The sequence below is a fragment of the Pinus tabuliformis genome, chromosome 2_2, assembly GCF_031772625.1.
Source record: "Pinus tabuliformis cultivar Carrire ecotype Pingquan chromosome 2_2, CPIR1, whole genome shotgun sequence".
Classification (NCBI taxonomy): Eukaryota; Viridiplantae; Streptophyta; class Pinopsida; order Pinales; family Pinaceae; genus Pinus; species Pinus tabuliformis.
The window spans coordinates 937,736,807-937,759,345 of NC_142300.1; the positions used below are offsets into that span (position 1 = coordinate 937,736,807).

Consider the following 22,539-nt stretch of genomic DNA (forward strand, 5'->3'; position numbering starts at 1 on the left):
TATTGACATTTACAAACCATTTAATTTATATGGTTGCACTAGTTTAGTTTATAATTTCTTTCCTTCACTACTCAAAATCGAATTAACACATTGCATCTAAAAATAATATTGATATTATGCTCCAAATCAAGAAATGTGTAAATGACTTAAAAAAACAACAAAAGCAAAAAACTAAATTTTGGTTTAAATGAAATAATATATATGTTGACTAACATCTCATATATATATAAAAAGAAAGAAAAATACTTGTTACCTTTCAATACGAGGAAAATATATATTTAAAAATATATGAATAAAAAAAATAATATTTTGTCTACAAGGGGTAGCTCAAGTGGCAATGGCCGTGGAAATGAAGTCCAACAGAATCTGAGATCTTGGGTTCGATTCTTGTGTTACCCTCCTTGGAAATGGGGTGAATAATAGACATGTAGAAACTCGAAAATGAAAGGGTCCTACCAAGCTTAACAAAAAAAATAAAATAAACAATATTTTGCATAAATAAAATATTTTAATATATATATAAACCCAAATATCAAACTTTACATGGAAGTTAACTCAAATAAATCTATGCTAATTACACAAACAAATTATGCCACTTTCCCATTCATTAAATTTTCTTTGGCTGGTATCAAGAGTTAAAGCAACATCTTAAATTTCCTCTTGGTTCGTGTAGCCTCCCTATCTTAATTTTTCCTTAAATGCAAGCATTACATAATATGCCATTTTTGGCTTTGGCTTGGAGTGCATTGCCGTCATACGAGGTTTCCGCTCTTGTAACAGTGTACCCACTCAATAATTATTACCTCTTTTCTAGTAATCACCTTCCAATATCTGTGATTCCAACTTGAGTGATGTCGACATATCCATGTTGATTGAGTGAGGCAAGAAATTTAAACACAGTTTTAAAGTGTTAAATAATAAAAAATTATATATATATATATATATATATATATATATATATATATATATCTACTAAATAAAAAATTTAATTATTTTTAAAATAAAGTTTTATAAATTAGTGTTAATTTATGTTTTTAAAAAGTAATAATATATATAAAAATTTTGTAAGTATGATGCTCTAGAAAATTTAGTGAGTGTAGTGCATTGTTATTCCTAAAAAGGGAGTTATGAAGTTTTATAAAATCTGTTTTTTATTTTTTTCGTAATCACCTCTCAATAGCTGTGATTCCAACTTGAATGATGTTGACATATCCATGTTGATTGAGTGAGGCAAGAAGTTAAACTAATTTATCTATAACTAATTTACTGTGGCTGCTGTAACTGAAACTAATTTATCTATAACTAATTTACTGTGGCTGCTGTAACTGTAACTGAAACTAATTTAGAGCGATATTAATGAACATATTTAGGTCTTGAGGTTGCGTGGCATAAGCATAACCAGCATTATATGGTTGTGTGGCATAACCATAATGAGCATTGGATCCTTGAATACCACCATAATAAATCCCACTCCATGGATTTGGAATTGTTTGTTGTGGCTGTGTGACATAACTATAATCAACACTGTATTCTTGTCCATCACCATAATATGCCCCATTCCATTCATTTGGATCTGGTTGCTGTGTTTGAAAAGGCCCTGCGCGCTGCACTTGTTTCTTTCTTCCCCAAGAAAGCCGAATTGGTCTCTGACCAAGAACTGTACCATGTAACGTTTGCAATGCTAACTCTGCAGATGCCCTGTTGCTAAACTCGACAAATCCACACCGCTTTCCCAAAGGTATTTTTGCATGCACAAGCTCACCATACTGGCCAAATGTCTCCAACAGCATTTCCACTGTCACATTGGGATCTAAGCCACCAACAAACAGGGTAGTATTGTTTGGATCATTCTCTGGGTCCAACTCGACCACTTGAGGAGGATAGGGTTGCTGATAAACAGTAGTCTGCTTTGTTATGGCAGGAGCTATTCGCATAGGTCTGGAGGAACAAAATATTCCATTCATTTCTGTTATAGCCCTAGCCTACTCATTCCCACCCCCAAATGTTACAAACCCATATCCTTTTGAACGGCCTCTAACCTTATCAGTAATAACTCTTGCTCCTTTTACAGATGGGTATATGGCTCTGAAGGTCTCTCGCAGCAGCTCATCTGTGTCATCCGATGCCAAATCTCCCACGAATATAGTAAAATCTTCAGAACGATTTTCTCCAGTTTTTGTTGCCCAATTTAGCTTGTAAAATTGTTCAGCCCTGGGCATCTGTACACCATTGTAATTTTGGAGAACCATCTGGGCTGCTGCATTGCTTACAAAATCCAAGAAGCCATAACCCTCTGAAAGTCCAGTCTGCTTATTGCGAATGATCTTAAGGGAAAGAAGGTCCGGGGTAGAAGCAAAACATTGCTGCAGATAATTCTCATCCATCCAATGCTGCAAACCCCCGATCCAGAGGGTCCTAATCTCGTCTGTGGAGTTCACTTGTTGCGAGGATTGCTGCACCATAACCTGAGGTTGGGGTTGCGGTTGCTGGGGCCAAAACTAGCTTCGGGAGGCAGGGGCATCATCAATTGTTCTTGATGTTGTTGCTGCTGGGAATCGATCGCTGGTTCTGCCATGGGATCTGTCTGCATCATTCTGAAATATTTAAAAGAATGCGAGAAAAAACTCCGCGACACAGCGCAGTGCAAGAAATCTACGTCAGCTCGAAGGGTACTAAAAAATTCTATGAAAGCTGAGCAGGTTTTGATCCAGACTTTACAGAGCTATAGATTCTGTCCTCTTATATGCACTCGAAAGAAATAATAGAAAGTAAAACTTTATGTTGGTAATCGAAGATGTGTAGGTTCTATATATATTCGCTTTACTGGTCCGAGCCGACTTTTACTGGTTGGTGCCAATCGGTGTTCTAAGCTTCATTTTGCTGGGGTTGGTTGAAGTTAAATGTATTAATTTAAAGAAAAGGTTAAACCATAAAAATGAGATCCTTATAGTTTTAGGTTACTTGTGATATATTTCGAGGTTTAATATAAATTTAGGAATTATTAAATTTTGGGTATTAAAAAGTTTTTTTTTTTTTAATAATCTTTATTCCTCACCATATGTGTGATCTTATTTTTGAGGACAGTTGAATTGGTTTTCTCATGAGATGAGTGAGAATTAAGCCAGATTAAATATATGACTTGATATTTGTTATGTTTTAGGTTTGATTTAAAGAATTTTAATATTCGGGGATTACTATTATGTTTTTAAAATTTTGTTAGAAAAATTAATTATATATATATATATATATATATATTAAATTTGTTATATAAAATTTTATAAGTATTTTGGATAATTTTTATTTTATGTTATATGTATGATCATGTTTTTCTTAGAAAACTCTAATTGATTTTCCCTTTGCAAAAAAGGTTTAAGCAATTTTTATGACTCAATATTTCTCAATTAGATTTATAATTAGCATGTTACTTATTTTGAGGAATGTTAAAAATCATAGAGTCATCCCTTAAGGGTGGTGAATATCACATTCAATGTAGTCTTTTTAAAATGTATATGATTCTTGAGAGAATATATAATGTTATTGTGTATAATTTTATATAAGACTATATGAATAACAATGATAAACATGGTTTAGTATGTGGCACCTTATTACAATATTATCATTTTTTAAAATTGAATCTCATTAATATTGATGTTATGAGACATGACACTTGTAGGGTGTTCTCACCTTTCAACATATAGCATACCATCTACACTACTAGATGTATACATGTTTGGAGTCACTTTTGATCACGCAATACTTAGCAACTATACTCCTCTTAAGATTATTACATACATTACGTATTGTAATAAAGTTGATTTTGTATTGTAATAAAAGTCATTTCATAGAATAGTTAACTAGACGGCGAGGAGAGCAACTAAGGGTAGCATGCAGCCCTAGCTGCTGTAGCAGCTCCCAGCGCGAAGCAACATTCGTTGCGCCTCAGTGGCCCTTGCTACTGAGGTCACAACGACAGAAAGAGGAAGGCGAGATCACGACTGTAGTTTTTGGCAGGCAGATACTGTCCCAAATCATATTGGCCCTCAACGGCCTCCTGCTGCTAGGGTTTGAGCAATATGGATCCACGGAAGAGGAAGATCATCATCACACAAATCACCAACAAGAATCAGAAGTAACAGAAAAAACTTTTGCTTCCCTCATCTCTACAACGAGCCTAGCGAAGAACAGACCGTCAGTTTCAAATTTTGTTAAAAAATGGAAGAAATACCAAAAATATCTCTCCCTTCAGCACTCCCAAGAAAAGCAGTACTCTCCCTGGCAGAACGAGGGTTAGTAGGGCAGTTTACTGGGTTGTGGCCATCACCCAAGACTGTGCAAAATTGGGTAGAAAGAAACTGGGTTGTAGCAATATCTGAGAACGGTCCATATTATATGGATACAAGAGGACTGTATTTGAACATATGGACACTAGAATTTGACCTAGAAATGGACGTCCCAAATTTTGTTTCAGTATGGGTAAGATTGCTGCATCTGCCTCTCCACTGCTGGGGAGATGATTCAGTCAAAGCAATAGGAAACGTAGTTGGGAAATACATAGACAGATGTGAATCTAAAGAAAACATGCATGCATGCGCCTAAATCTGCATGGAAGTGGATCTAGGAAAAGGTCACCTTGAAGCTATCAAAATAAAAGTGGATTAGTGGATGCACATACAATAGATGGACTATGAGCAAATCCCCTTCAAATGTAAGGTATGTCATGAATACGGTCATTATGCAAATAGATGTACAAAAAATAGAGAAAATGAAAATGAAAAGATTGAGGATCCAGAAAATAAATGGGAACAGGTCAAATGAAAGAAGATCGCCAACAAACAACCAGTCTAGCTCTCGTCTCAGCCCTCACAATTTGCTGAAGCCCTCTCCCTCTCGCCAAAAGCAAACTTAGCTAGCCAAAACCCCTTTGATCCTCTGCTCACATCAGACCCCCTCCCTGGATCCAAAGCTAGATATAGATCTAGATCTAGAACCCCATGCTCTCCAATCACCCAACGGTCCCCCCTCTCCCCCAGAGACTCAATTCACCTCTCTCTCCCTCCCTCAGTAAACAGGATATTAACCAGAAAAAGAGCTAAAGAAGCATTCCCAAATGCTGAAAACCAAAAAAAAGTTGGAAGAAATATAAATAAAGAAATAAGGGATGAAGCAGTAGCAAAAGAAATGGCCCTAGGAACACAACAGCCCATGGACACTTATCTAGGGAAAAGTACAGGAAATATGGAGAAAAACCGACATAAGGGGAAAGGAGCCATGCACCACCCAACAAGTAAATAATGATAATAGTCTCTTGGAACTGCAGAGGGATGGGCTCACCTGTTAAGGAAAATGCAACAAGAGATATTTTGGCAAAAGAGAACCCAGATATCCTTATGATCCAGGAGACAAAAGTAAACAACCAAGAATCAGAAAATCTTAAAAAAAAAAATTATGCGATAAGAAGGGGAAGCAATCCAGGCAACTAGAGCATCAGGAGGCATATGCACAATCTGGAAAAAAGGACGGTGGGAATTAATGGGGCAAAAAACAGGGCAGCACTGGATTTTAATGGGTCTTAGGAGGACCAACGCAGAAGAAAAATACAGGGTGATAAATATATATGCCCCCAACCACTATAAGGAGAAAGAACAGTGTTGGGCAACAATAAAGGAAGTATTACAAGAAACACAAGCTGGAAAATTAATTTTAGGAGGAGATTTAAATCTAGTTAGAGGTATAGAGGAAATATTTGGAGGAAACTTTCAAGTGGATCCATTTAGGAACTCTTTAGAAGAAATAATGGAACAATATAGCCTTCTGGACATTCCTCCAAACAATGGAAAATATGCCTAGAATAACAAGAGAGTGGGTAAAAGTAACATAAAAGAAAGACTGGACAGAATCCTGATTCAAGACAATATAGTAGCATTGTACAGCTCTATCAAATCCAAAATCATTCACACCACAGCTTCTGATCATAAGCTGGTTGTAATAGCAATGGGAAAAATGGAAAACCAAGGCCCACTCCCGTTCAGGTACAACTCAATCTGGGACAGCAACATAGAAATCAGCGAATTAGTTAAAGTAGCATGGGCACCAAGAACATCAGGCTCACCACAGTACATTTTGGAGACAAAATTAAAAAGTGTAAGAACCAAGCTAAAGGAATGGGCAAGGTTAAATAAAATTAAAAAAAGGAAAAGAAAAAGAGCTACAATAGAAAATGGACATCATGCAGGCTGAAAAAGAATGTAAAGAAGAAAGCAAGCAAGACTACCTTAAAGAGAAAGAAATTTTCTAGGAGATATATAGGGAAAACAGGAAAGAGGAGGAAGAGGCAAGAATGGAATCTAAAATCCTCTGGCTCAAGGCAGGGGATAAGAATACACCCTTTTTTCATAACAATATGAAAATCAGAAGAGCTAGAAACCAGATAGAAAAAATACAAGTGGAAAATCAAGAAATCAAAGGAGCGGAAGAAATAAAAAAAAGCAACCCACAAGCACTTCAAAAACTTACTGTCAGCAATGGAGGAAACGGCTGAATATGAAGAAATTTTGCAGCACACAAAGAAGAAAATAAAAAAAGAACAAAACAAAGACATGTGTAAGGACCTCATACAAGAAGAAATTGTGGAGGCCATTTGGAGCTTGCATACGGACAAAGCGCCCGGGCCAGATAGATTCACAATAGCCTTCTATAGAAATCATTGGTATACAATCATAAAGGATTTCTTAAGAATGGCAAAGAATGGCAAAAAAAAATGGGAGGCCACACAAGATCTTCCTATCTTGCTCTGGTTCCAAAGAAGCAAATCCATCCACCTTCAATAGGTTCCGACCCATTTCTCTGTGCAATTCCTCCTACAAGATAATAACAAAAATCTTGGCAAATAGAATTATAAAGAAATTGCTACACTTAATCATCTTAGAAAACCAAGGAAGGTTTGTCCTAAATAGACAAATCATTGACAATGTCATCATAGTTCAGGAAGCTGTCCACTCCAGTATCTTAAACCAAGAAAAATGTATGATAATCAAACTAGATATGGAAAACGCTTTCGATAGAGTCAGCCACTCATATCTACTGGTTGTACTTCAAAAACTGGACTTCTCAAAAGAAATAATAGAAGTGATACAAGAATGCATATCCACTCACTGGATAGCCCCCCCATCAATGGAAGACCCAGTGAATTTTTTCAAAGCACAAGAGGCCTCAGGCAAGGCTGCCCTCTATCACCATTTCTATATATAATAATGGCAGAAACTCTTATTAGAGCATTGGAAATATAGAGGAAAGAAAGAACTATAACAGGACTGAGAATAACAAAAAGAATAAAGACCATAAATCAATCCTTGTTTGCAGATGATACATTGTTGATGGGAGGAGCATCAACAATAATAGCGAGAAGATTCAAAAAAATAATGGATGCATTTATGCAGCTGTTAGGTGGACTTTTGAACAATACAAAATGCAGGATCTGTGGGTGGAACATTCCACCATGAACTATGCAAAGAATTTCCCAAATCATGGAAATCCCAACACAAGAAAATTGGAATCACTTTCTCTATATGAGATTACCAATATCAAAAGAGATCATGAAGGCAGAAATATGGACAAAACAAATTGGGAAAATGCAAGACAGGATAAATAACTGGGGAATGATGTGGTTAAATATGGTTGGAAGGGTGATATTAATTAAAGCTCTCCTTGTTGCATTACCAATATACCAATAATGCACTAATCATGGCACCAGCAAGTGCCCACAAGCAGATGGAATTAATTTGAAGAAGTTTTCTCTGGCAGGCTGGAAAGTAGGAAAACAAAAAGTTTAGTTTGGTAAGGTGGGAACAAGTAGTGCTACCATATGAACAAGGAGGCTTGTCCATTCGGCTGCCTAGGCTCATGAATGCAACCCTAGAATGAAAATTGTCTAGAGACTGTTGGGTCCCTATAATACTAGTGATTACCCCATTACTATTGTAGTTATACCCCTTATTTATATTGTTGTGCCCCTATTACCCCCATATTGTTATTTCTGTGCCCCATAGAATCCCTCTATTGTTATTTTTGTGGCTTTATATTATTATTGTTAGGTCGGCTGGATTATATTGTGACTCCTTAGACTCCTATATATAGAAAGGAGGTTTTGTCATTTGTATCATCCAAGAATTGTTCATTTATGTAATGTAAAGGAGGTTTCCCCCTCGAAGAGGCTGAATTATAAGGCGTGGATCTCTCTTTTCTATCTTTTTGTGAGCTGGTTTCATAACATTTGGTATCAGAGCTTTGGATTCTATGGTTTCGCTGCTCCAAACAGGTCATCGTGACATTTTCGTTATAACTTCTTTTCTGTGATGTGTCAGAAGTCACAAAAAAACCCATTTGAGAAGAATTGGCTCTGAACCTCGGGTCCAAATTTCAGAGCTTTTCGCGCAATATTTTTTGAGATATGATCTGAGGAAGTTGTCCTTTTTGCAGACTCCTGAATTACATTCAAAACAGGTGACCTTGGGAAAATCGTCATAACTCTCTCTCTGAGGATCGGATTGAAATTTTGTAAAAAGGTACAGAAAGAGGACGGACTGTAGTTTCGTGTGTGTGTGTTTCAGATTCAAAGGTTGAAACAGTGACTTGTGGCATGTCGTACAAGTTTGCTCTACTGAACCAGTCTAAAAGCGAGTCACTGTGGTAAATTTCACATAACTCTTGCTTGGAGAATCCAATTTGGCTCAGACTTGTGGCATTGGAAAGAGGACGCAGAAGGCGACTACAAGTAGCAATATTAGAACTGGGTGATCCAAAATTATAGAGATACATTAGATTCAATATCAAGCTTCTATAAAGTGAAAAAAGCTGTGTAGTTTCTTTTTAAATTTTTGTGTAAGCTTGGTTTAATGGAATTCAAAGGGCATAGTAAAGCATTATTATCGGTAAATGATGCCCCGAGGAAAGAAAATGCAAACACCTAGTAAGGAACCTGAAAGCTCTAGCATGACTCATGAAGAAGAAGAAGAAATGCTACATGATATATCAAAATTACAAGAACAAGTGCAACAAATGTCACGCTCACAAAAGCTAATAGAAGCTAAGATAAGTGGCGTGGAATCTAAGATAAAGGGCATGGAAGCTAATATGGATGATTCAAAGATAGATTTGAAGAGAGACATGGCAGATTTGAAGACAGATTTGAAGACAGACATGGCAGATTTGAAGACAGATTTGACAAATTTTCTACAAGAAATACTTACTAATGGTGAAAAGGTTGTAAATGAAACTCATGATGTGAACAAAAGTAATGTTAATCATGATTCCATACACACTAATGTTGGATCGAAGACCCACCATATTCCAAAAATCGATATGAGGAATTTTGATGGCAAGGATCCCGCCACATGGATATTACAGATGGAGCAGTTCTTCGATCTCAATAATGTGCAAAACACACAAAAGGTACGTATGGCAACTGTATATATGGAACCAAATCAGTTTGTATGGTAACAATGTATTTTCTCTCGTAAAAAATTTATCACTTGGGCAATTTTTACGGAAGAATTGATAGCACATTATGAAGATACAAAAAGCAACACTTTTTTTAGCCAATTGATAAGTCTCAAACAAAAGGGTTCAGTAATGGAGCACATTGAGGAGTTCCAAAAATTGAACATAAGGGTAAAAGATATTCCAGAGGAGCATAGGATTGATGTGTTCATAGGGTCTTTAAAGGATAATATCCAACATGATGTTCGCCTTTGGGAACCTGATTCATTAGAGAAGGCATTCAGGTTAGCAAGAAAAATGGAAAGCAAAATTATGGTAACTAGGAAGCATACCATTCACAACTATAAAGACGGAAGTGTTGTTTCCCATAGTCTTCCACAACCTACAAGGTTGACACCACAACAATTGGAAGAAAAAAGAGCAAAAGGGCTTTGTTACAATTGTGATAGAAAATACACAAAAGGTCATAAGTGTGTTGAGAAGAAATTATTCTACATAGATTGGAAAGAGGAAGAAGAAAAGGAGCAAGAAAGGTCAAAAGAAGAGGATATACTCCAGGAACAAAGCCTAGATGAAGAACAAATAAATCTGACCATATCTTGTAATGCATTGGCGGGAATTACCACTCCTCAAACCATCAAGATAGAAGGACAAATCAAGAAGAAAAAGGTAATAGTGTTGATTGATTCAGGAAGCACCCACAATTTTATTCATTGTAGGGTAGCAAAAGAATTGAATTGCTTCCTATGTCCAACACCAGAGTGTCAAGTGATGATTGCAAATGGAGGAACAATAAATTGCTCTGGAAAGTGCCATAATATCAAGCTATCCATGGGAGAATATGTATTGACTAGCCCAATGCTTTCCATTCCAATGGGAGGTGTTGATGTTGTACTAGGAGTCCAATGGCTACAATCCTTGGGTACAATAGCTTTTAATTTTCAAGAACTTTTCATGAAATTTTCTGTGGAAGGAAAGGAAGTTGAATTAAGGGGTATTGCAGGGAAACCAGGAAAGATAATCAGCTCTAATGGCATGACAAAGCTTCTAAAAAACGAGCAAAGAGGTGTAATTGCACAATTATGTTCACTAGATGTTTCCACATTGGAATCATCTATTTCTCCAGATCTCCAAAAAGTCCTGGACAATCATTCCAAGGTATTTGAGACTCCCAAAGGTCTCCCACCTATGCGTGATCATGATCATGCTATTCATCTGATTCCAGGAAGTGTTCCTCCAAACACCAGGCCATACAGATATCCCTATGTCCAAAAAAGTGAAATTGAACGTATGGTTGTAGAAATGCTAGAGGTTGGTATAATTCAACGGAGTCAAAGTTCTTTCTCAGCTCCAATAGTATTGGTGCACTAGAAGGATGGATCATGGCGCATGTGTCCAGATTATAGGGAGCTCAACAAGCTCACTATTAAAGATAAGTTCCCCATTCATGTCATTGATGAATTACTGGATGAATTGCATGGATCAATTTACTTCACCAAGTTGGATCTTTGTTCGGGATATCATCAAATCAGAATGAAGGTTGAAGACATTCCGAAAACGGAATTTAGAACTCATGAGGGTAGTATTGTTTGGATCATTCTCTGGGTCCAACTCGACCACTTGAGGAGGATAAGGTTGTTGATAAACAGTCGTCTGCTTTGTTATGGCAGGAGCTATTCGCATAGGTCTAGAGGAACAAAATATTCCATTCATTTCTGTTATAGCCCTAGCCTGCTCATTCCCATCCCCAAATGTTACAAACCTATATCCTTTTGAACGGCCTGTAACCTTATCAGTAATAACTCTTGCTCCTTTTACAGATGGGTATATGGCTCTGAAGGTCTCTCGCAGCAGCTCATCTGTGTCATCCGATGCCAAATCTCCCACGAATATAGTAAAATCTTCAGAACGATTTTCTCCAGTTTTTGTTGCCCAATTTAGCTTGTAAAATTGTTCAGCCCTGGGCATCTGTACACCATTGTAATTTTGGAGAACCATCTGAGTTGCTGCATTGCTTCCAAAATCCAAGAAGCCATAACCCTCTGAAAGTCCAGTCTGCTTATTGCGAATGATCTTAAGGGAAAGAAGGTCCGGGGTAGAAGCAAAACATTGCTGCAAATAATTCTCATCCATCCAATGCTGCAAACCCCCGATCTAGAGGGTCCTAATCTCGTCTGTGGAGTTCACTTGTTGCGAGGATTGCTGCACCATAACCTGAGGTTGGGGTTGCGGTTGCTGGGGCCAAAACCTAGCTTCGGGAGGCAGGGGCATCATCAATTGTTCTTGATGTTATTGCTGCTGGGAATTGATCGCTGGTTCTACCATGGGATCTGTCTGCATCATTCTGAAATATTTAAAAGAATGCGAGAAAAAACTCCGCGACACAGCGCAGTGCAGGAAATCTACGTCAGCTCGAAGGGTACTAAAAAATTCTATGAAAGTTGAGCAGGTTTTGATCCAAACTTTACAGAGCTATAGATTCTATCCTCTTATATGCACTCGAAAGAAATAATAGAAAGTAAAACTTTATGTTGGTAATCGAAGATGTGTAGGTTCTATATATATTCGCTTTACTGGTCCGAGCCGACTTTTACTGGTTGGTGCCAATCGGTGTTCTAAGCTTCATTTTGTTGGGGTTGGTTGAAGTTAAATGTATTAATTTAAAGAAAAGGTTAAACCATAAAAATGAGATCCTTATAGTTTTAGGTTACTTGTGATATATTTCGAGGTTTTATATAAATTTAGGAATTACTAAATTTTGGGTATTAAACTTTTGCAACTTTGCTACGTGGAAGGATTAGACATTTTATCAACTTTGTTGGGCAAAAACTTGGTTGAAAAAAGTTTTTATTTTTTTTAATAATCTTTATTCCTCACCATATGTGTGATCTTATTTTTGAGGATAGTTGAATTGGTTTTCTCATGAGATGAGTGAGAATTAAGCCAGATTAAATATATGACTTGATATTTGTTATGTTTTAGGTTTGATTTAAAGAATTTTAATATTCGGGGATTACTATTATGTTTTTAAAATTTTATTAGAAAAATTAATTAATTAATTATATATATATATATATATATATATATATTTTAAATTTGTTATATAAAATTTTATAAGTATTTTGGATAATTTTTATTTTATGTTATATGTATGATCATGTTTTTCTTAGAAAAGTCTAATTGATTTTCCCTTTGCAAAAAAGGTTTAAGCAATTTTTATGACTCAATATTTCTCAATTAGATTTATAATTAGCATGTTACTTATTTTGAGGAATGTTAGAAATCATAGAGTCATCCCTTAAGGGTGGTGAATATCACATTCAATGTAGTCTTTTTAAAATGTATATGATTCTTGAGAGAATATATAATGTTATTGTGTATAATTTTATATAAGACTATATGAATAACAATGATAAACATGGTTTAGTATGTGGCACATTATTACAATAATATTATCATTTTTTAAAATTGAATCTCATTAATATTGATGTTATGAGACATGACACTTGTAGGGTGTTCTCACCTTTCAACATATAGCATACCATCTACACTACTAGATGTATACATGTTTGGAGTCACTTTTGATCACGCAATACTTAGCAACTATACTCCTCTTAAGATTATTACATACATTACGTATTGTAATAAAGTTGATTTTGTATTGTAATAAAAGTCATTTCATAGAATAGTTAACTAGACGGCGAGCAGAGCAACTGAGGGTAGCATGCAACCCTAGCTGCTGTAGCAGCTCCCAGCACAAAGCAACATTCGTTGCGCCTCAATGGCCCTTGCTACTGAGGTCACAACGACAGAAAGAGGAAGGCGAGATCACGACTGTAGTTTTTGGCAGGCAGATACTGTTCCAAATCATATTGGCCCTCAACGGCCTCCTGCTGCTAGGGTTTGAGCAATATGGATCCACGGAAGAGGAAGATCATCATCACACAAATCACCAACAAGAATCAGAAGTAACAGAAAAAACTTTTGCTGCCCTCATCTCTACAACGAGTCTAGCGAAGAACAGACCGTTAGTTTCAAATTTTGTTAAAAAATGGAAGAAATACCAAAAATATCTCTCCCTTCAGCACTCCCAAGAAAAGCAGTACTCTCCCTGGCAGAACGAGGGTTAGTAGGGCAGTTTACTGGGTTGTGGCCATCACCCAAGACTGTGCAAAATTGGGTAGAAAGAAACTGGGTTGTAGCAATATCTGGGAACGGTCCATATTATAAGGATACAAGAGGACTGTATTTGAACATATGGACACTAGAATTTGACCCAGAAATGGACGTCCCAAATTTTGTTTCAGTATGGGTAAGATTGCTGCATCTGCCTCTCCACTGCTGGGGAGATGATTCAGTCAAAGCAATAGGAAACGTAGTTGGGAAATACATAGACAGATGTGAATCTAAAGAAAACATGCATGCATGCGCCTAAATCTGCATGGAAGTGGATCGAGGAAAAGGTCACCTTGAAGCTATCAAAATAAAAGTGGATTAGTGGACGCACATACAATAGTTGGACTATGAGAAAATCCCCTTCAAATGTAAGGTATGTCATGAATACGGTCATTTTGCAAATAGATGTACAAAAAATAGAGAAAATGAAAATGAAAAGATTGAGGATCCAGAAAATAAATGGGAACAAGTCAAATGAAAGAAGATCGCCAACAAACAACCAGTCTAGCTCTCGTCTCAGCCCTCACAATTTGCTGAAGCCCTCTCCCTCTCGCCAAAAGAAAACTTAGCTAGCCAAAACCCCTTTGATCCTCTGCTCACATCAGACCCCCTCCCTGGAGCCAAAGCTAGATATAGATCTAGATCTAGAACCCCATGCTCTCCAATCACCCAACGGTCCCCCCTCTCCCCCAGAGACTCAATTCACCTCTCTCTCCCTCCCTCAGTAAACAGGATATTAACCAGAAAACAAGCTAAAGAAGCATTCCCAAATGCAGAAAACCAAAAAAAAGTTGGAAGAAATATAAATAAAGAAATAAGGGATGCAGCAGTAGCAAAAGAAATGGCCCTAGGAACACAACAGCCCATGGACACTTATCTAGGGAAAAGTACAGGAAATATGGAGAAAAACTGGCATAAGGGGAAAGGAGCCATGCACCACCCAACAAGTAAATAATGATAATAGTCTCTTGGAACTGGAGAGGGATGGGCTCACCTGTTAAGGAAAATGCAACAAGAGATATTTTGGCAAAAGAGAACCCAGATATCCTTATGATCCAGGAGACAAAAGTAAACAAGCAAGAATCGGAAAATCTTAAAAAAACAATTTAGGCAATATGAAGGGGAAGCAATCCAGGCAACTGGAGCATCAGGAGGCATATGCACAATCTGGAAAAAAGGACGGTGGGAATTAATGGGGCAAAAAACAGGGCAGCACTGGATTTTAATGGGTCTTAGGAGGACCAACGCAGAAGAAAAATACAGGGTGATAAATATATATGCCCCCTACCACTATAAGGAGAAAGAACAGTGTTGGGCAACAATAAAGGAAGTATTGCAAGAAACACAAGCTGGAAAATTAATTTTAGGAGGAGATTTAAATCTAGTTAGAGGTATAGAGGAAAAGTTTGGAGGAAACTTTCAAGTGGATCCATTTAGGAACTCTTTAGAAGAAATAATGGAACAATATAGCCTTCTGGACATTCCTCCAAACAATGGAAAATAGGCCTAGAATAACAAGAGAGTGGGTAAAAGTAACATAAAAGAAAGACTGGACAAAATCCTGATTCAAGACAATATAGCAGCACTGTACAGCTCTATCAAATCCAAAATCATTCACACCACAGCTTCTGATCATAAGTCGGTTGTAATAGCAATGGGAAAAATGGAAAACCAAGGCCCACTCCCGTTCAGGTACAACTCAATCTGGGACAGCAACATAGAAATCAGCGAATTAGTTAAAGTAGCATGGGCACCAAGAACATCAGGCTCACCACAGTACATTTTGGAGACAAAATTAAAAAGTGTAAGAACCAAGCTAAAGGAATGGGCAAGGTTAAATAAAATAAAAAAAAGGAAAAGAAAAAGAGCTACAATAGAAAATGGACATCATGCAGGCTGAAAAAGAATGTAAAGAAGAAAGCAAGCAAGACTACCTTAAAGAGAAAGAAATTTTCTAGAAGATATATAGGGAAAACAGGAAAGAGGAGGAAGAGGCAAGAATGGAATCTAAAATCCTCTGGCTCAAGGCAGTGGATAAGAATACACCCTTTTTTCATAACAGTATGAAAATCAGAAGAGCTAGAAACCAGATAGAAAAAATACAAGTGGAAAATCAAGAAATCAAAGGAGCGGAAGAAATAAAAAAAAACAGCCCACAAGCACTTCAAAAACTTACTATCAGCAATGGAGGAAACAGCTGAATATGAAGAAATTTTGCAGCACACAAAGAAGAAAATAAAAAAAGAACAAAACAAAGACATGTGTAAGGACCTCATACAAGAAGAAATTGTGGAGGCCATTTGGAGCTTGCATACGGACAAAGCGCCTGGGCCAGATAGATTCACAATAGCCTTCTATAGAAATCATTGGTATACAATCAGAAAGGATTTCTTAAGAATGGCAAAGAATGGAAAAAAAAATGGGAGGCCACACAAGATCTTCCTATCTTGCTCTGGTTCCAAAGGAAGCAAATCCATCCACCTTCAATAGGTTCCGACCCATTTCTCTGTGCAATTCCTCCTACAAGATAATAAAAAAAATTGTGGCAAATAGAATTATAAAGAAATTGCTACACTTAATCATCTTAGAAAACCAAGGAAGGTTTGTCCTAAATAGACAAATCATTGACAATGTCATCATAGTTCAGGAAGTTGTCCACTGCAGTATCTTAAAGCAAGAAAAAGGTATGATAATCAAACTAGATATGGAAAACGCTTTCGATAGAGTCAGCCACTCATATCTACTGGTTGTACTTCAAAAACTGGACTTCTCAAAAGAAATAATAGAAGTGAGACAAAAATGCATATCCACTCACTGGATAGCCCCCCCATCAATGGAAGACCCAGTGAATTTTTTCAAAGCACAAGAGGCCTTAGGCAAGGCTGCCCTCTATCACCATTTCTATATATAATAATGGCAGAAACTCTTAGTAGAGCATTGGAAACACAGAGGAAAGAAAGAACTATAATAGGACTGAGAATAGTAAAAAGAATAAAGACCATAAATCACTCCTTGTTTGCAGATGATACATTGTTGATGGGAGGAGCATCAACAATAATAGCGAGAAGATTCAAAAAAATAATGGATGCATTTATGCAGCTGTTAGGTGGACTTTTGAACAATACAAAATGCAGGATCTGTGGGTGGAACATTCCACCATGAACTATGCAAAGAATTTCCCAAATCATGGAAATCCCAACACAAGAAAATTGGAATCACTTTCTCTATCTGAGATTACCAATATCAAAAGAGATCATGAAGGCAGAAATATGGACAAAACAAATTGGGAAAATGCAAGACAGGATAAATAACTGGGGAATGATGTGGTTAAATATGGTTGGAAGGGTGATATTAATTAAAGCTCTCCTTGTTGCATTACCAATATACCAATAATGCACTAATCATGGCACCAGCAAGTGCCCACAAGCAGATGGAATTAATTTGAAGAAGTTTTCTCTGGCAGGCTGGAAAGTAGGAAAACAAAAATTTTAGTTTGGTAAGGTGGGAACAAGTAGTGCTACCATATGAACAAGGAGGCTTGTCCATTCGGCTGCCTAGGCTCATGAATGCAGCCCTAGAATGAAAATTGTCTAGAGACTGTTGGGTCCCTATAATACTAGTGATTACCTTATTATTATTGTAGTTATACCCCTTATTTATATTGTTGTGCCCCTATTACCCCCGTATTGTTATTTCTGTGCCCCATAGAATCCCTCTATTGTTATTTTTGTGGCTTTATATTATTATTGTTAGGTCGGCTGGATTATATTGTGACTCCTTAGACTCCTATATATAGAAAGGAGGTTTTGTCATTTGTATCATCCAAGAATTGTTCATTTATGTAATGTAAAGGAGGTTTCCCCCTCGAAGAGGCTGAATTATAAGGCGTGGATCTCTCTTTTCTATCTTTTAGTGAGTTGGTTTCATAACATTTGGTATCGGAGCTTTGGATTCTATGGTTTCGCTGCTCCAAACAGGTCATCGTGACATTTTCGCTATAACTTCTTTTCTGTGATGTTTCAGAAGTCGCAAAAAAACCCATTTGAGAAGAATTGGCTCTAAACCTCAGGTCCAAATTTCAGAGCTTTTTGCGCAATATTTTTGGAGATATGATCTGAGGAAGTTGGCCTTTTTACAGACTCCTGAATTACATTCAAAATAGGTGATCTTGGGAAAATCGTCATAACTCTCTCTCTGAGGATCGGATTGAAATTTCGTAAAAAGGTACATAAATAGGACGGACTGTAGTTTCTTGTGTGTGTGTTTCAGATTCAAAGGTTGAAACAGTGACTTGTGGCACGTCGTACAAGTTCGCTCTACTGAACCAGTCTAAAAGCGAGTCACTGTGGAAGATTTCACATAACTCTTCCTTGGAGAATCCAATTTGGCTCAGACTTGTGGCATTGGAAAGAGGACGCAGAAGGCTACTACAAGTAGCAATTTCAGAACTGGGTGATCCGAAATTATAGAGATACATCAGATTCAATATCAAGCTTCTATAAAGTGAAAAACGCTGTGTAGTTTCTTTTTAAATTTTTGTGTAAGCTTGGTTTAACGGAATTCAAAGGGCATAGTAAAGCATTATTATCGGTAAATGATGCCCCAAGGAAAGAAAATGCAAACACCTAGTAAGGAACCTGAAAGCTCTAGCATGACTCATGAAGAAGAAGAAGAAATGCTACATGATATATCAAAATTACAAGAACAAGTGCAACAAATGTCACGCTCACAAAAGCTAATAGAAGCTAAGATAAGTGGCGTGGAATCTAAGATAAAGGGCATGGAAGCTAAGATGGATGATTCAAAGATAGATTTGAAGAGAGACATGGCAGATTTGAAGACAGATTTGACAAATTGTCTACAAGAAATACTTACTAATGGTGAAAAGGTTGTAAAGGAAACTCATGATGTGAACAAAAGTAATGTTAATCATGATGCCATAGACACTAATGTTGGATCGAAGACCCACCATATTCCAAAAATCGATATGAGGAAGTTTGATGGCAAGGATCCCGCCACATGGATATTACAGATGGAGCAGTTCTTCGATCTCAATAATGTGCAAAACACACAAAAGGTACGTATGGCAACTGTATATTTGGAACCAAATCAGTTTGTATGGTATCAATGGCTTTGCTCTCGTAAAAAAATTATCACTTGGGCAATTTTTACGGAAGAATTGATAGCACATTATGAAGATACAAAAAGCAACACTTTTTTTAGCCAATTGATAAGTCTCAAACAAAAGGGTTCAGTAATGGAGCACATTGAGGAGTTCCAAAAATTGAACATAAGGGTAAAAGATATTCCAGAGGAGCATAGGATTGATGTGTTCATAGGGTCTTTAAAGGATAATATCCAACATGATGTTCGCCTTTGGGAACCTGATTCATTAGAGAAGGCATTCAGGTTAGCAAGAAAACTGGAAAGCAAAATTATGGCAACTAGGAAGCATACCATTCACAACTATAAAGATGGAAGTGTTGTTTCCCATAGTCTTCCACAACCTACAAGGTTGACACCACAACAATTGGAAGAAAAAAGAGCAAAAAGGCTTTGTTACAATTGTGATAGCAAATACACAAAAGGTCATAAGTGTGTTGAGAAGAAAGTATTCTACATAGATTGTGAAGAGGAAGAAGAAAAGGAGCAAGAAAGGTCAAAAGAAGAGGATATACTCCAGGAACAAAGCCTAGATGAAGAACAAATAAATATGACCATATCTTGTAATGCATTGGCGGGAATTACCACTCCTCAAACCATCAAGATAGAAGGACAAATCAAGAAGAAAAAGGTAATAGTGTTGATTGATTCAGGAAGCACCCACAATTTTATTCATTGTAGGGTAGCAAAACAATTGAATTGCTTCCTATATCCAGCACCAGAGTGTCAAGTGATGATTGCAAATGGAGGAACAATAAATTGCTCTGGAAAGTGCCATAATATCAAGCTATCCATGGGAGAATATGTATTGACTAGCCCAATGCTTTCCATTCCAATGGGAGGTGCTGATGTTGTACTAGGAGTCCAATGGCTACAATCCTTGGGTACAATAGCTTTTAATTTTCAAGAACTTTTCATGAAATTTTCTGTGGAAGGAAAGGAAGTTGAATTAAGGGGTATTGCAGGGAAACCATGAAAGATAATCAGCTTTAATGGGATGACAAAGCTTCTAAAAAAGGAGCAAAGAGGTGTAATTGCACAATTATGTTCACTAGATGTTTCCACATTGGAATCATCTATTTCTCCAGATCTCCAAAAAGTCCTGGACAATCATTCCAAGGTATTTGAGACTCCCAAAGGTCTCCCACCTATGCGTGATCATGATCATGCTATTCATCTGATTCCAGGAAGTGTTCCTCCAAACACCAGGCCATACAGATATCCCTATGTCCAAAAAAGTGAAATTGAACGTATGGTTGTAGAAATGCTAGAGGCTGGTATAATTCAACCGAGTCAAAGTTCTTTCTCAGCTCCAGTAGTATTGGTGCACAAGAAGGATGGATCATGGCGCATGTGTCCAGATTATAGGGAGCTCAACAAGCTCACTATTAAAGATAAGTTCCCCATTCGTGTCATTGATGAATTACTGGATGAATTGCATGGATCAATTTACTTCACCAAGTTGGATCTTTGTTCGGGATATCATCAAATCAGAATGAAGGTTGAAGACATTCCGAAAACAGAATTTAGAACTCATGAGGGTAGTATTGCTTGGATCATTCTCTGGGTCCAACTCAACCACTTGAGGAGGATAGGGTTGTTGATAAACAGTAGTCTGCTTTGTTATGGCAGGAGCTATTCGCATAGGTCTGGAGGAACAAAATATTCCATTCATTTCTGTTATAGCCGTAGCCTGCTCATTCCCATCCCCAAATGTTACAAACCCATATCCTTTTGAACGGCCTGTAACCTTATCAGTAATAACTCTTGCTCCTTTTACAGATGGGTATATGGCTCTGAAGGTCTCTCGCAGCAGCTCATCTGTGTCATCCGATGCCAAATCTCCCACGAATATAGTAAAATCTTCAGAACGATTTTCTCCAGTTTTTGTTGCCCAATTTAGCTTGTAAAATTGTTCAGCCCTGGGCATCTGTACACCATTGTAATTTTGGAGAACCATCTGGGCTGCTGCATTGATTACAAAATCCAAGAAGCCATAACCCTCTGAAAGTCCAGTTTGCTTATTGCGAATGATCTTAAGGGAAAGAAGGTCCGGGGTAGAAGCAAAACATTGCTGCAGATAATTCTCATCAATCCAATGCTGCAAACCCCCGATCCAGAGGGTCCTAATCTCGTCTGTGGAGTTCACTTGTTGCGAGGATTGCTGCACCATAACCTGAGGTTGGGGTTGCGGTTGCTGGGGCCAAAACCTAGCTTCGGGAGGCAGGGGCATCATCAATTGTTCTTGATGTTGTTGCTGCTAGGAATCGATCGCTGGTTCTGCCATGGGATCTGTCTGCATCATTCTGAAATATTTAAAAGAATGCGAGAAGAAACTCCGCGACACAGCACAGTGCAGGAAATCTACGTCAGCTCGAAGGGTACTAAAAAATTCTATGAAAGCTGAGCAGGTTTTGATCCAGACTTTACAGAGCTATAGATTATGTCCTCTTATATGCACTCGAAAGAAATAATAGAAAGTAAAACTTTATGTTGGTAATCGAAGATGTGTAGGTTCTATATATATTCGCTTTACTAGTCCGAGCCGACTTTTACTGGTTGGTGCCAATCGGTGTTCTAAGCTTCATTTTGCTGGGGTTGGTTGAAGTTAAATGTATTAATTTAAAGAAAAGGTTAAACCATAAAAATGAGATCCTTATAGTTTTAGGTTACTTGTGATATATTTCGAGGTTTTATATAAATTTAGGAATTACTAAATTTTGGGTATTAAACTTTTGCAACTTTGCTACATGGAAGGATTAGACATTTTATCAACTTTGTTGGGCAAAAACTTGGTTGAAAAAAGTTTTTTTTTTTTTTAATAATCTTTATTCCTCACCATATGTGTGATCTTATTTTTGAGGACAGTTGAATTGGTTTTCTCATGAGATGAGTGAGAATTAAGCCAGATTAAATATATGACTTGATATTTGTTATGTTTTAGGTTTGATTTAAAGAATTTTAATATTCGGGGATTACTATTATGTTTTTAAAATTTTGTTAGAAAAATTAATTTTATTTATATATATATATATATATATATATATATATATATATATATTAAATTTGTTATATAAAATTTTATAAGTATTTTGGATAATTTTTATTTTATGTTATATGTATGATCATGTTTTTCTTAGAAAAGTCTAATTGAACTTTAATGAAACTGGTATGGAGTTTTAATGAGAGGTTGGTATTGTAAAATTTAAAATTAAAAGCAAGGGACATAGCCCATACTTTCTATAAATGCACAAGACAAAGAAACAAGGACAAAAATGTAATGGAAACTAGCTACGTGTGTAGGAAGAGAGAGAGAAAGTCTTCATGGAAAATAACGCAAGAGGATCACACATAGGCAACAAGTCTTGGAGGAAATTTTTGTAGAAGATAGCATACTCGGGCAAGAAAAACATGTGTGCACAAGAGTTTAGTTACACACAGGAGAGCATATGCTCAACATGGTATTAGGGAGTTTGTGATACTTTTTCTGGGGTAGTGCAAAGGAGGCATGCAAAGGGAGTATTGTAGAGTTTGCAAGAAGACCCTTTGTTGCATGCACAAAAAATACTCTAGTGAGACTCACTAGTGGTGAGCTACACACATATAGAAAACAAATAAGATGCTTTGTGGTGCACAATAGAGGAAAATAATGTGTCTGAGCTTAGTAAGAAGACAATGAAATTTACAACACTATGGAGGACATTG

General features: G+C 36.9%; 3 pseudogenes; all 3 read right to left on the reverse strand.

The window, feature by feature from the left end:
* Window positions 1-1,337: 1,337 nt before the first annotated feature.
* Window positions 1,338-2,423, reverse strand: LOC149196240 (RNA-binding protein L pseudogene; annotated as a pseudogene).
* An 11-nt stretch (window positions 2,424-2,434) lies between these two features.
* Window positions 2,435-11,706, reverse strand: LOC149196241 (RNA-binding protein L pseudogene; annotated as a pseudogene).
* A 37-nt stretch (window positions 11,707-11,743) lies between these two features.
* LOC149196242 (RNA-binding protein L pseudogene) lies at window positions 11,744-21,007 on the reverse strand (annotated as a pseudogene).
* Window positions 21,008-22,539: the final 1,532 nt, after the last annotated feature.